The sequence below is a fragment of the Dryobates pubescens genome, chromosome 6 (genome assembly GCF_014839835.1).
Source record: "Dryobates pubescens isolate bDryPub1 chromosome 6, bDryPub1.pri, whole genome shotgun sequence".
NCBI lineage: Eukaryota > Metazoa > Chordata > Aves > Piciformes > Picidae > Dryobates > Dryobates pubescens.
In genome coordinates this window covers 46,727,477-46,743,157 of record NC_071617.1, presented here as the reverse complement: position 1 = coordinate 46,743,157, position 15,681 = coordinate 46,727,477, and positions in this window count along the sequence as shown.

Genomic DNA, 15,681 nt, shown 5'->3' with positions numbered 1-15,681 from the left:
GCACCTGCAAGAACAGACTTGGAGACTCTTGGGATGTTTGGAAACTACTTAATGAACAAGCTTGTAAGCAAAAGAGGGTAGCGTAGGGACCGGTTCTAGCAGTTGTTTTGTATTACTCAGTAAAAGAAAAATCAAGACCACATCCTGCAGTCCTTTAAGCAGCCTTGCCATTTCTTCAAAGGGCAGTCCCTGGCCAGAGCAGGTGTGCTGGATGTTCAGGTCAACATTTCAGAAACATATTTCTCTTCTGATACCTGAGATTTGCAGGGTTTTAAGTGCCATTTTGCCCTCTCTTCCTTTGGGCAAGATGCAGCTTTTGGTGCTGTAAAATTATGCTTGCAAACAACCAAATCACTGTGCAGTGGCTGATTCTACATGCAAGCATACCTGTCAGGGGTAGTGAAAATAAAGCAGGGTAGCACTTGGTAGCTTAAGGTGCACAGCTGCATGGAGATGGTTGACTTGCCCATGTAGGTTCCTCAGTTCTTTAATCCTAGATCTGTCCCATGTTGGGATTATTTTTGACCAGACAAGGCTCCACACTTGTGTCACCTTGCTCTGCCTTCCCCAAAATTGTCCACTCTTGCTTTGCAGAGGTCTCTGTTACTATTTTAAGTCCCTCTTCCTCAATCCAGTGATGTATCTAATGTGTGCTCAGCATTCTTTTCCTTAAAGGTGTCCTTTGCTGGCAGGATTTATCCATAGGCACAAAGATTTCCTCATCAGGATAATGAAAGTGGTTAGTTTTTCACTCCAGCTCTTTTTCCTTGCTACTATCTTAGATTTTTCCATCATTATTTCTTTTCCTTTGCCTTGATGAAGGATAGGGTTCATGTAGTTCCAGTCTGAAGGGATAAAGCCTGGAAGTAAGGAGGCAGTGTCAGATGATCACACTTCTGACAACTACTCTGACTTTCAAGGGCAATCCTCTGGCTGCCTCTCATTATGGCTTAGAAGCACTCTAGCACAGGAAAGTTCTACCACTGTAACTACACCATGGTTCTCACACACAGATTTCTGGGCAGAGGGCAGAGATGCTAGGACTGCAGTGGAAGCTGCTTGCTACACTAGCCAGAACTGAAAAGGTGCTATTTCGCTTTGCTGCACTCCAAGTGGATATTTCAAGTCCTGATGCACTAACTGAGGTTTGGTATGTGAGTGATGCTGCTGCCTTCACTAGCTTTGATATCAAACTTGGTGAAATTCTGTTTGGAATTAGTAAGTTTTATTTAAGGTCCCTGCCTGCATTTGCTTTCTCAGAATTACTCCAGGCTTCAGAGAGGAATAACCCTGGAGAAGGGAGTGGGAAAAGGTGCTGAGAGCCAGAGCTGCAGAGTTTGTCAGGGTGAAGAAATCACTCATGCAGAACCAGGATGTGGTGGGTTGAAATTTCCCCCCATGTGGGTAGCTAGGGACCGGTGACCGGAAGATCTCGGACTGGATGGAAAGATAAGGTTTTTCTGTAGCCTACGGTACTCAGGCCATGATGTAAGCAGACGGATGTGACATTGTAACCCCAGGGTTATAAAAGGTGATAACAACCAGTAATAAACGCCATTTGCCATCCACCACATTGGTGTCAGTGTGCTGATGGTCCGAGCAGCCTGGGTCTGGCTGCCGCATCCCTCATCCCTCCCCCGGACCAGGTCGTCTTGCCTACCACAAGCAATTAGCTTGTAAAAAGGCAACAAGTGGTGCCAAAACCCGGGAAAACCCTTGGATTTGACAGAAGAAGTCCACTGCTGCAGGGGGGACGCCCCCAGGACCAGCAAGAAATCGAGAATACAAGTTCTGAAGGACCAACAGAGGGAGGGGAACCCCTGTGACCATCGTCTTGCGAAGAGTCGAATTCCCTGGGACCAACGATGCAGGTCGTATCAGAATTGCACAGGCAGTGTGGTATTGATTGTAAAACTAAAGATTTTACTCTCGCTGTGACGAGGCTTTTACAACTTGGGGTCATTAGCCAGCCAGTAGATATCCTTCACCCGCAGGCCTTAAGTCATGGGGGAGGGTTGAGGAGGCTTTACAGAAAGCCAGGCAAAAACGGGAAACCTGGAAAGCAGCAAGGGAGTATTTGAGAGATACTCCAAAGGTGAGAGTCGGGGCAGCTACGCAGACTCAGAGCCTCCCAGATGGCGATGTTTCTGCAGAGCTTGAACAGCCGCGGAAGAGTGGCACACCCCCTCTGTCCCCAAAACACCCAAGCGACAGCCCTTATAAGGACAATCAGGGGCGCGCCCTGCCTTCCTGGGGTGAGCTAGCTGAGGAAGTTGGGAGAGTGGGAGCTGGGGGGAGGCCACCGCCCTATGCACCCGAAGATGGCGCCGACAGACAAAAGGAAGGGCGGGCCGGGGATGCCTGGGGCGAGAAAAGAGAAGAGGCGTTACAGCTATCAAGTGCGCACAAGCAGGAGGGGGAGGAGAACAAGAAGGGGGAAAGCGGTGGGGGCAAGCCAGAATGGGAGGAGCGGCCCGTCCGCGAGGGAAGTGGGTGGAACCAGGGCGTGAGCGAGGGGCGGAGAGCCACCACCCCACCAAGCGGGAGGCGGGGCGAGCCAAGGGGGAAGGACCGACCCGCTCGCAAGGGGCGTGGGCGGGACCAGAGCCCGAGCAGGAGGCGGGACGGCCCAAGGGGGAGGGAACAGCCCACCCACAAGGGGAGTAGGTGGGGCTGCAGCACAGCCAAATGCCACAGAGACCCGGAAGCAAGCAGTCGATCAAGTTCTGGATCAGATACCAGCGGTAGCGGGCGGAATGGGAGCATAACTAGTCAGTCGAGCTCTGGCTCGTGGAACGTATGAGACCCCTGTTGGTACAAGTGGTACTCATCAGAATATAGCTCAGAAGAAGAGGAAACAGAGACAGGCAGAGTGAAAAAACAAAACATCCCCATCCATAACAAAGAAAAATTTCCCCTCACTGATTGGAGAAAAATAAAAATGGCATGTGCCGACTGGACTCCTGCTGCTAACCTAGCGTTCCTGGTCCAGGAGGTAGACGGGGGTCAAAGGGCCTATTCACCAGTAAATCCCAAGGATGTGCAGGCGATCGTTAAAGCAATTGCAGACAAAGGGCTTAATTCTGTCATGGTCTCCACTCTCATAGATGGAGTTTTTGGGGGAGATGACATGCTTCCATTTGATATAAAGCAAGTCTGCAGAATGATTTTTAATGGGGCAGGGATGATCGGTTTTAAGCAAGAGTGGGAGGATAATTGTGCAAGACAGCTAGCCAGAATAACTGGGCCAGACCACCCGCTCCACGGCTCTAACCTGCAGCGGCTAATGGGTACAGATCCAACAATGGTTACCCCTCAGGCACAGGCTCAAGGCCTGCGAGCCCTTGAAGTTATGGCAACTACCCGTGCAGCTAGAGAGGCTATTCGCACAGTCTCTGTGGCCATTGCCAAGCCATCGGCATGGTCCCCAATAAGGCAGGAGGAAAGTGAGAGCTTCACGCGGTTTGTGGATCGCCTCCATGCAGCTATCGATTCCTCAGACCTGCCTGCAGAGGCCAAGGGTCCGCTCACAGTGGAATGCATACACCAGCAGAGCAACTCAGTAACCAGAGGAATCTTACAATCACTGCCAGCAGGGGCGACCCTTGCAGACATGATTAAGCATGTTGTAAAAGAAGAACATTTGGCCCTGATCCAGGCGGCAATGGCCACAATGGCCAATCTAATGGCATGTTTCCCGAATGCGTTGCCCCCGAGGGAAACAGCCAGCTATATGGCCCAACCAACAGCCCAGCCAATGGCCCAACCGGCAGCCTGGCCAAACCTGCCCACATTTCAGGAACAGCAGGAACCACCCCTTGGTGGCGAGACCCCAGGGTGGCCCTGGCAGTAAAATGTGACAGTCCGCCAGTAGTGTGGGGAACTTGCTCCCTCTACAACGTCCCACATGATCAAACCAGATCTTCAGAATAAAACTAATGAAAACTGTGAGTTTCTGTTCACAGGATTGGATCACTGGACACCCCCGTGTAATGGTTTAGGGCAGATCCCCTCCCCACTACAGGCAGAAATAATGACTCAGGCAAACGGATTGCAAAAGTGATGGAAAGTTTAAATAGGAAAACAACAATAAACAACAATGAAAGTTTTACAGAGACCCACAAGCACCATGACAAAGAGAGACATCCCAGAACATACCCAAGAACATCCCATCCCCACCTGGGGGTACACCGAACCCCCCCCCCCAGGGCTCTTTCCTCCCCCCCAACCCAGCCTTGGGCCTGGGCAGGCCCAAGGGAGGCAGCTCACGCCATTTTACCTAGGCAGCAGCCGGGGACGAAAGAGGAAGTGAAGACCCCGCATGGCCTTTTTATAGGGGAGCAGGGCATTATGGGAATGGAATACCTGGTCCCTGTGACCACCCCCTGGGCTGGGCCCACCCCTTGGGACCTCCCAGGTGTGGCCTGCGCAGTGGCATCTGGGCCAGCACCCAGCCTAAACCACCACACCCCGTGACCCCTGTATCCCGCTGTCAGGAGAGCCCGACGAGCCACCAGATACACCATCCAAGCCTGGGAGACCAACACTTGCAGAACCCAGACAACAGCAGAATAACCTTTGCAAAAGAGGGTTGCGATACCTTTGTGTGATCTTGATTCTAGCACCTATTGCTGTAGGGCAGGCAGAATCAGATTACCGCAGTCACCAGGCCCATCAACCATTTAAATGGACATTGTCTCGAGGGGATCGATCGGTCGTGAGAACCATAATAACGGTGGGGGGTCCTACCTTCCTGGTTACACTGTGTGAGCTAGTTAACGCAAAGGGAGCGTGTGACGAAGAAACACCATCGTTTTACATGTGTCCTAGCTCCAACCCCGGAAGACCATATTGTAATCAGCCAGGACACTATTTTTGTGCATACTGGGGTTGTGAGACAATTGCCCTCACATGGATTACAGAGCCCCTTGATCCTTATTTAAATGTAGTTCAGTATCCCGTTGGATGCAGACCACAAGTGGAGTGTGCTTTGGATGAACAGGGAAGATTTCACACCGCAGTGCGGGATTGTAAGACATGGAGCTTGAATGTCATCCAATCTCAGAACCCCAGTTGGCTTGCAGGGAGAAGTTGGGGATTTCGGTATGTTGAAACAGGGAAGGACAGAGGTGGGTTGATTACTATTAAGAAGGAGCCAATTGAAAATGATCCTGTGCCAGTAGGTCCTAACCAAGCTTTGATGGTAGAATCTAAGAGTAACACCAAAAGCCTAACCATAAGCACCCCAGACCACATAAGAGATACAACAGTAGTTCCAACTGTCCCAGCCTCAGACTTTGGGGAGGAATCTTTGTGGAAATTAATACAGGTTAGTTATTTTGTGTTAAATGGAACAAATCCAAATCTTACAGAACATTGTTGGCTGTGCTATGGGATAAGGCCACCTTTTTATGAAGCTGTGGGAATAGCAACACCTGTCCGGTACACGGACGATATCAACCTGGCACAATGTAAATGGAAGATAGAGAGGCAAGGAATAACGTTAACGCATGTGAGAGGGAGAGGGGTATGTGTAGGTAAGGTTCCTGAGGAGAAGAGAAAACTGTGTATAAATGATGGAAGGGGTTCTGATAAGCTCAGAAGACCTGCAAAATGGTTATTACCAGCTGAAAACAGTAAGTGGGTCTGTTCCACTGTTGGAGTTACACCTTGTTTAGCCTTAGATTATTTTGATGAAACTTTGGAATTTTGTGTACAAGTAGCAGTAGTCCCCAAAATTTTTTATCACTCTGCAGAGTCTGTCTATGATATGCAAGTCGTTTTGGACCACCACCTGTCTAAAAGAGAACCCTTTACCGCACTAACAATAGCCATGTTAATAGCTCTAGGGGGAACAGGGGTAGCTACTGGAGTAACCTCATTGGTACAGCAAAGTAAAGAATTTCATGCTCTTAGAGCGGCAGTAGATGAAGATTTGGCTAGAATTGAACAATCGATAAGTGCCCTTGAAAAGTCCTTGAGATCGATGTCGGAGGTAGTTTTACAGAACCGCAGAGGACTGGATCTCATGTATTTACAACGAGGGGGAGTGTGTGCTGCATTAGGAGAGGAGTGTTGTGTGTATGCAGATCACACTGGAGTTGCTAGAGATTCCATGTCCAAACTCAGAGACGGTTTAGAAAAGAGGAAGGAAAAAAGGGAAGCCCAACAAGGGTGGTTTGACTCATGGATTAATCATTCTCCGTGGTTAACCACCCTGGTATCTACCCTTGCAGGGCCAATAGTAATGATCATGATGGCATTGATTTTTGGACCTTGCATACTGAAGAGGCTCGTGTCTTTTGTCAAGAGCCGTTTGGAGAAGGTCAACATTATGTTAGTAGAAACCCACCAGTTGTTGTAGAAAAGCACTGATTAGCACCTTTTAGCTGTTTTTAGCTATGCACTGTTGTAGAAGAGCACTGGTTAGCACTTTTAGCTATTTTTAGCTATGCACTGAACACTACTAGCCTGGTGTGCCTTATATTTCTTGTGTGAAACTATATTTTTATGACCTTTTTATTTAGGTATAGAGTGTTTTATATTCTTATGTAGATTTAGGACATATATTTTTTAAGACTATGATAAGGTACTAACACTGGAAGGATTTAACACTGGAAGAGAGTTTTTAGGATTGTTACATTTCCTTTTGTTAATTTAGTTAAGCATAAGGAGGGGGGAAATGTGGGTAGCTAGGGACCGGCGACCGGAAGATCTCGGACTGGATGGAAAGATAAGGTTTTTCTGTAGCCTACGGTACTCAGGCCATGATGTAAGCAGACAGATGTGACATTGTAACCCCAGGGTTATAAAAGGTGATAACAACCAGTAATAAACGCCATTTGCCATCCACCACATTGGTGTCAGTGTGCTGATGGTCCGAGCAGCCTGGGTCTGGCTGCCGCATCCCCCATCCCTCCCCTGGACCAGGTCATCTTGCCTACCACAAGCAATTAGCTTGTAAAAAGGCAACACCCCCAACATTAATTTTGTCAGACCAGCTCAGTTGGAAGCAAATGGAAGCTGTATTTACAGGCAAAACTACACTCTACAATGGAATGCAACGAGTATGTACAAAATATACAGGAGTTACAACATTTACAATTAACAAACAACACAACACACCTCCCAGTCAAAAAGACCAGGGAAGCTGTCCCTCTGTCCACCCACCCTCTGTCCAAAAGGGAAAAAGGAGCAGAAATAAAGTAGTTGTTAGAACTTCACCAAAAAAATGCAGCCAAGTCAAGCAGAAGCAGGGTTAGTATCCTCTCCAAAGCAACAAAGCAAGCAGAGAAGCCCCCAGAATGTTTTGGTGCAAGCAGTCTTACAGCAGATATTTCTCCAGTGGAATTGTTTAGAATTATCTTTATTTTCTTTTTAACACCCAGTAATGATTTATTTATGGTTTTGTACTTTTCTGATCAAAATCTGTAACAAAATTTTAAAGGCATAGCCTAAAACCACCACACAGAATCAGCCAGTGGCACACTGAGAAGCAATGCTCCAGCAGAGCTTGGAACTGGTGAAGCAACCATGGTGGCTAATAGCATAGAAAGTAGGCAGTGTCACCCAGGAGTGACAGGCTGAGGGCACTGTGCATGGCATGCCCAACAGTGCGGGCAGCACATACAGGAGCAGGCAGCATGCCCAGGAAACAGGCATCAAAAGATGAAAGCGACCAATGTGGAAGGTAGCAGCCTGCTCGATTTCCAGCCTCTGATCACCTTCTTCGAAGCCCTGTTTCCTCACAGTGTCCCCTTGTCCTCCCACAATGAATGGATCATTGCCCTCCATCAGGAAAATGAATTGCCTTATGAAAAAAGGGATTGCCTCAATGTTTCCCCAGAAAACTGATTTGCATTCCAAGGTGTGTGCACATCCTGTGACTTATTGAAGTCACATAGTCTGGAGCATCCACAATTGTCCATGACTTCCTCTTACCCTTTTCAGAGTCTCACTGATACACTTTAGGATGTCCACACCAATGTACAGAAATAACATAGCAAGTAGCATTGTGCTTTGAGGTCTCAGTGTTGCTCCCTTGCACCAATGCTTCCTCCCAAAATCTAAATAGCTGCCACACCTGTGTGGGTCATGCTGGTTAAACCTGGGGATGATAACCACCAGTTGCACAGCCTGTGTCTCACTAGGCTCTAGCTACAGCCTGGATCTTCTGGTATTAGGAAATTCTCGTTTATAGCAAGTTGCAGCCTATTTTCTTTCTTCTCCTCCATCCTGCCATCAGCTCCCCAAAACAAAACAAAACAAAACACTATTGAGAATAAAGCAGTTTATTATTTCCTTCTATTCAGCTACCAGTCCTTTGCCCAAGGAACAGACCAGAATGGCCAGAAGACCCTGAACCTTAATCCTGACCAAAATGGTAATACCAGGATTTGCTCTATGAAGAAGAGATGTAGCAAACCTGGGGGTTTATGTTACTAAACCTTCATACTGAGAAGTTTGTATGCATCTAGCATAACAATATTTACTACATCTTAGAAATTAATTCCTGTTGGCTGAAGTTAAAACTGACTTGTAGAACTTGTATACAAATGGAGTCAGTAGCAAGAAATGCAGAAAAGACTCTCAGGGTTTAACCCCAGCTGGCAACTAAGCCACACACAGCCACTTACTCCCCAAGGTGGGATGGGAGAGAGAATCAAAGTGAGAAAACTCATAGGTTGAATTAAAGGCAGTTTAACAGGTAAAGCATGCAGGCAAAGCAAAACAAGCAATTAATTTTTACCAGCTTGCATTTCAGGAAAGGTGGGCTCCATCATGTTTCCCGGGAAAACAAACACCATAGCTCTGAAGTTTCCCCACCCCTGCTTCCTCCTGCTTCCCCCAGCTTTATATTGTGGTGCATGGCCTCACATGGTGTGCAATATTCCTTTTGACAGGTGGGATCAGTTGTCCCTGCTGTGTCCCCTTCTTGTGCACTCCTAGCCTGCTTGCTGGTGGGTGGGGTGAGAGGCAGAAGAGGCCTTGACTCTGTGGAAGCACTGCCTAGCAATGATGAAAGATTCCCTGTGCAAATCCAAAACATAGCCCCACACAAGCTACTATGGAGAAAACTAAAACTCAGCCAAAATAGCACAAAGGTAAGCGATGCTTCTGGAATAAAAGCTCTCAGTTGATGTGGCGATATTAAAAGTTACAGAATGGTAGAGGTTGAAAGAGACCTCTGGAGGTCCCACCACCCCTGATCATGCAGGATCAGCTAGAGCTGGATGCTCAGGACCATGTCTAGATAGCTTTTGAGTATCTCCACAGATGGAGGCTCCACAATCTCCCTGGACCTGTTCAGTATTATGTTACCCTCACTGTGAAAAAGTGTTTATGTGCTGTGTTTCAGCATGTGCCTACTTCCTTTTGTCCTGTCACTGTGGTCAAGAGCATGGCTCTGTCCTCTTTACATCTTCCCTTAAGACATTTATATACATGAGTTTACCTTCACTCCTCTAGGCTAAACAGTTCCACTTTTTTCAGGCTCTCTCCACGGAAATGATGTTCCAATCCTTACTGGCCCTCTTCAGTAAGTCCACATCTCTACTGTACTGGGAAGCCCAGAAATGAACATGGTACTCCCCATGTGGCTGCACCAGTTCATAGTACAGGAGAAGGATCACTTCTCTTGATCTGCTGGTAACACTCCTAATACAGCCCAGAATAAATGTGGTAGGTTGAGAGAGGGCTTAGCTCTCCCTCCTCCACAGAGTAAGAAACCACAGCTAACTCAGTCGAAGAGCAAAAGCTATATATTTACAAGCATATATGGAAAACAGGTTATATATAACACAATATATACAGGTATTTACAATATATACACAGAAATACACAGCAAAGACAAATAACACAACAAAAATCCCTCCCTCAGGGAGGGATCCCCTCTTTGGAACCCCCTCTCTCCCCCCCTTACCTCCCTTTTTCCCCAAAAAGGGGTTAGAGAGAGAGAAAGGCAAGTTACTAAGGAAAAGAGTTGTTAGCAAGCTTCAAAAGCCCATGCAGGATTAGTGTTTGCTTATCTGAAGGCCAAGTCCAGCAGTTCGCAGAAGAAGCAGGCAGGGAGAACAGGCTGAAACACCAAACTCCCCCAACTCCCAAACCCAACTGAACTGAGGAAAAAATTTTCCAACCGCTTCACAATCTAAAGCTGAATTTTTGTTTATCAACCAATGAAATTCGTTTAGAATATCAGAATGTTTTGGTTCTAGTACCAAAAACATTAGCCAGTGTGTTCCAGCAGTGTTTGTTCTTAAAGGCACAGCCTCAAACGACCACAGTCCACCCCTTTCTAAACAATTTCATTGGCTGTTCGTACTGTCCATCCAATCCAGAACAATACTTACAGTTCGTAAGTTAAGTTCATCGTCCATTCCGGCTATACTCAGATGTAGATGATTCAGAAGTCCAAGAAAATCCAAAATCAAGAAAATGGAAAACAGTTTGTCTCTCCGCAGACGAAGCGAAGAAAAAGGGAAACAGGGACTCAGGGACTCTCAGTTGACTCAGGGCTCTCAGGGTTCTCAGGGTTCGTGCACCGTAGATTCCTCAGGGACTCTTTCCTTTGGACGCGCTGTAGCTGTACAACATTCTGAAATTAAACTCTCTCAGCTAAAGTTAAATCTCTTTGTGGAATACACTGAATTTCACCATTCTCTTGCATTACCCAATAAGTGTGACCCGGACCTTCTGCTGAAACCACCCCTCGGACAGGTTTAGCCTCTCCTGAGGGCGAAAATACCCAAACAGTTTTACCTAACAGATTCTTTTCCCTAACAACAGGAATTCTATCACCTTCTACTTTCTGTAGCAGATCAGAATGTGCAGGTCCAGCTCGGTTCACTGAACCTCTACTGTTCACCAGCCAGGTTGCTTGTGCTAAATGTTTCTCCCAGTTTTTCAAAGATCCACCTCCCATGGCTTTGAGAGTGGTCTTCAACAAACCGTTGTAGCGTTCAATCTTCCCTGCAGCTGGTGCATAGTAAGGAATATGGAAAATCCACTCAATACCGTGCTCTTTTGCCCAGCTCTTTACAAGGTTGTTCTTGAAGTGAGTTCCGTTGTCTGACTCAATCCTCTCTGGAGTTCCGTGTCTCCACAGGATCTGTCTCTCCAGACCGAGAATGGTGTTGCGTGCAGTTGCATGTGGGACTGCGTAAGTTTCCAGCCATCCAGTGTTTGCCTCTACCATAGTAAGCACGTACTGCTTACCAGAACGAGAACGTGGTAGAGTGATGTAGTCAATCTGCCAAGCTTCACCATACCTGTATTTGGACCATCTGTCACCATACCACAAGGGCTTAATTCTCTTTGCCTGCTTAATAGCAGCACAAATGTCACAGTCATGGATGACTTGTGTGATGGCATCCATGGAAATGTCTATGGATCTGTCACGAGCCCATTGGTATGTTGCATCTCTGCCTTGATGTCCTGACGAATCGTGAGCCCACCGAGCTAAGAATATCTCACCTCGGTGTTTCCAGTCGAGATCAAGTTCAGAGTCCTTGTCTACTTGAGAAACTCTTGCAGCTAGATCTGCCTGATGGTTGTGCTGCTGTTCCTCAGTAGCTTTGCTCTTGGGAATGTGAGCATCAATGTGTCTCACTCTCACTGGAATTCTCTCGATTCGATCAGCAATGTCTTGCCACAGTTCAGCTGCCCAGATGGGTTTTCCTTTCCTCTGCCAGCCATTCTTTTTCCAGTTCTTTAGCCAACCCCATAGAGCATTGGCTACCATCCATGAGTCGGTGTAGAGATAAAGCTTTGGCCATCTCTCACGTTCAGCCACGTCGAGAGCTAGCTGGACAGCTTTTACCTCTGCAAACTGACTGGATTCTCCTTCTCCATCCTTCGCCTCTGCAACTCGGCGTGTTGGACTCCACACTGCAGACTTCCACCTTCGCTTGTTCCCGACGAGACGACAGGAACCGTCTGTGAACAAAGCATATTTCTTTTCATCATCAGAAAGGTCATTGTAAGGAGGAGCTTCCTCAGCACGAGTTACTCTCTCCTCTGGAGGTTTAGCACAGTTGGTATCTTCAGGCCAACTTGAGATCACCTCCACCAGACCAGGTCTTTCAAGATTTCCCATTCGAGCTCTCTGTGTTATCAGGGCCATCCACTTAGACCAGGTGGAATCTGTGGCATGATGTCGTGTGGAACCTTTGCCTTTGAACATCCAATTCAAAACTGGCAATCTGGGAGCTAAGAGAAGTTGTGACTCAGTTCCAATTACTTCAGAAGCTGCTTTCACTCCTTCATAGGCAGCTAGAATCTCTTTCTCTGTTGGAGTGTAATTAGCCTCTGAACCTCTGTAACCTCGACTCCAGAAACCAAGAGGTCGTCCACGTGTCTCACCTGGAGCTTTTTGCCACAAGCACCAGGTTGGACCATTGTCACCTGCAGCCGTGTACAAAATGTTCTTAATGTCTGGACCATCTCGCACAGGTCCCAGACCCACTGCTTGGACTACTTCTTGCTTTATCTGGTCAAAGGCTGCTTGTTGTTCAGGTCCCCAGTGGAAACTGTTCCTCTTTCGAGTCACATCATACAGAGGTTTCACAATCTGACTGTATCCAGGAATGTGTAGTCTCCAAAATCCCACTATCCCCAAGAAACGTAGAGTTTCTTGCTTGTTCGTGGGATTTGCCATGGTAGAGACTCTATTTACCACATCCACTGGAATGTGTCGGCGTCCATCCTGCCACTGCACTCCCAGAAACTGGATCTCTGTGGTAGGACCTTTCACTTTGTCTCTCTTGATGGCAAAACCTGCATTCAGGAGAATGTCCATGATTTTGTTACCTTTCTCGAAGACTTCCTCAGCAGTTTTACCCCAGACGATGATATCATCGATGAACTGGATGTGTTCTGGAGCACCACCTTCCTCCAGAGCATCATGGATTACTGCATGACAGATGCTGGAGCTGTGGATCCAGCCCATTGGCAGTCTGTTGAAAGTGTACTGGATTCCTCTCCAGGTGAAAGCAAACTGAGGCCTGCATTCCTCTGCTATGGGAATAGAGAAGAAGGCATTAGCAATGTCTATGGTAGCATACCATTTGGCCTCTTTGGATTCCAGCTCATACTGGAGTTCCATCATGTCTGGTACGGCTGCACTCATAGGCGGAGTTACTTCATTCAGGGCTCGGTAGTCCACTGTCAGACGCCAGTCTCCATTCGGCTTTCGCACAGGCCACACTGGACTGTTGAAAGGTGAATGAGTTTTGCTGATGACTTTCTGACTCTCCAACTGACGAATCAGATTCTGAATGGGCAACAAAGAGTCACGGTTGGTTCTGTATTGTCTGTGATGCACAGTCCGAGAAGCAACCGGCAACTTAATGTCCTGAATCTTGTGTTGTCCCACAACTGCAGATTCATCAGAAAGCTCAGGTCTAGCAGACAGCTTCAGTTTTTGTCCATCAATTTCTACAGAAGCTACTCCAAAAGCCCATTTGTAACCTTTAGGGTCTTTGAAACGCCCTTCTCTCAGAAAATCAATTCCCAAAATACAAGGTGCATCAGGTCCGGTCACAACTGTATGCTTTTTCCATTGTTTACCAGTTAAGCTTATATTAACCTCCACTTTACTTAACTCTTGAGATCCACCAGTGACTCCCAGAATAGTTATGGACTCTGATCCCTGATAATTTGATGGCAATATGGTGCACTGAGCTCCTGTGTCAACCAAGGCCCTGTACTTCTGAAAGTGTGAAGTGCCAGGCCACTGGATGTACACATCCCAATAGATTCTGTTATCTGTATTACCCCTCTCCTCCCCCTGGCGGGAGGCAGGGCACCCCTAGTTATGGGGAACATGTCCACAGGTGCAACGAGCACACTGTGCAGTGTTAGAACTGGAGCCACTGTTGGAGCTACTAGAGTTGTCCTGGGGAACTGTAGAAGTAACAGCTACCCTTCTGGTATTGCTACCTCGGGTTCTGCCACTTTGCAGTTCTCTCAGTCTCCTGAAAAGATTAGAAGTTGGTTGACCATCCCACCTGTTCATGTTCTCACCAAACTGATCACGCAGGGTAATCCAAATAGTCCTACGTGACTGCCTTGGTGGTCTGTTTTGGTTTGATCTGTTTTGGAATGACCTCCTTGGAGGATGTCTATTCCTCACAGATGAAACCTGTACCCACCTGGAGGAAGAATTGGAATCATCTCTTTGTGCCAATTGGGACATGGTGTTTTTAAATTCATCCTTCAGCTCTTTCATGCAATTCTCCAGTTTTCCAGACAGAGTTTCAATGGCTGAAACCAAAGAAACACGTGTCATGCTATCATCCAATTGTCTCAATTGATCAGTGAATTGGCCAACCGTAAGAGGAGCTCCACCATAATTTCTTGCTACAATTCTGCTTGCCAGAATGTTTGCATAATTAGAAGGAGCAAGCTTGATGAGCTTTTTAGCAAGACCATTTCCTACAGGAACATCATCAGGATTCAGAGATTCATGTTCACCATAGAGTACCTCTCTAACAGCAAATTCTCTCAGACGCTTGATTCCCTCATCTATGGTAGTCCAGGGCTTAGGATTCCATGGAAGATCATCTCGGGAAGGGTATCTCATGAGAACCGCCATCAGAAGGCGTATCCACAGATTAACCTTACCGAGAGCCTTGCCTAGATGTCTATCTATTCCATTATCCTTTGAGAGAGTTCCTAGCTGGGCTGCTGACTTGTCTCCAACCATTAGAGCTGGAGCACCTGTATCATAGCATCTACCAAGCCAAGCGAGAACTGGCTCCTTATCTGCTCTGAGATAGTCTTTTCTCACATTTCTAAGCTCCTCCCGGGGTGAAGAGCAGTCGGTTATGTCATCTTGTTCTTGCTCCTCTGCCTCCTGTTCCTCAACTTGTGGTCCCAACAACCTTTCTGTCACTCTCTCAAGGATCCCTTTAAGCTGAGAGGCACCACCACTAGCTGCTGTCCTACCAAGAGATGCATCTCGATCCTCTGATGATCTCAATAACTCAGCTATATTTTTAAGACAGATTTTCTCTTCCTCCCCAGCAGAAGAACCTTGCTGTGCATCCCCGTCAGCTCCTGAATCAGCTTTAGTCTTACCCTTCCTTGTTGTTAAAACTGCTACTTGCTTTACTGGAGCTGTGTTTGGGTTTCCAGCTGCCTTATTATCAGAAGCTGATAAGCTTTGAGACAGATTAGTTGCTTTGGAGGACGCTTCCACTCCTGCCATGGAAGAAGGAGGAAATGACTTTGCCTCGTTAATGGTGGCTGCCTGGGACACAGGAGCCGCCATGTTTGGGGCTACTGTAGCCCCTGGCTGCTTGCCAGAATCATCACCATTGCTATTCAGAGCTGCCTTGCCGATTGACTTTTTAGCTTTATCTTTAACTGACACAGATTCTCCATTATCATCCTCACTGGATGTTCCTGAAACAGAGCTAGGGTGGCGTTTTCGTCTCTTAACCCTCCGTTTTATAACAAAACATGCCTTGGACACTTTTTTCTCCCGGTACAGTGCTACCAACAAATACACATTAATTATCATCATCAGCAGGACTACACACATCAAGAAAATCAGCTTTGGATCCCAGCCATCACTTAAAATTACCCTTTCACCGAGCGGAATCTTAAACTCTTTTATCTCAATAGGGAGTGTGCTAGATGTAACATTCCTGTACTTTTTAACATAAAAGAATTCCA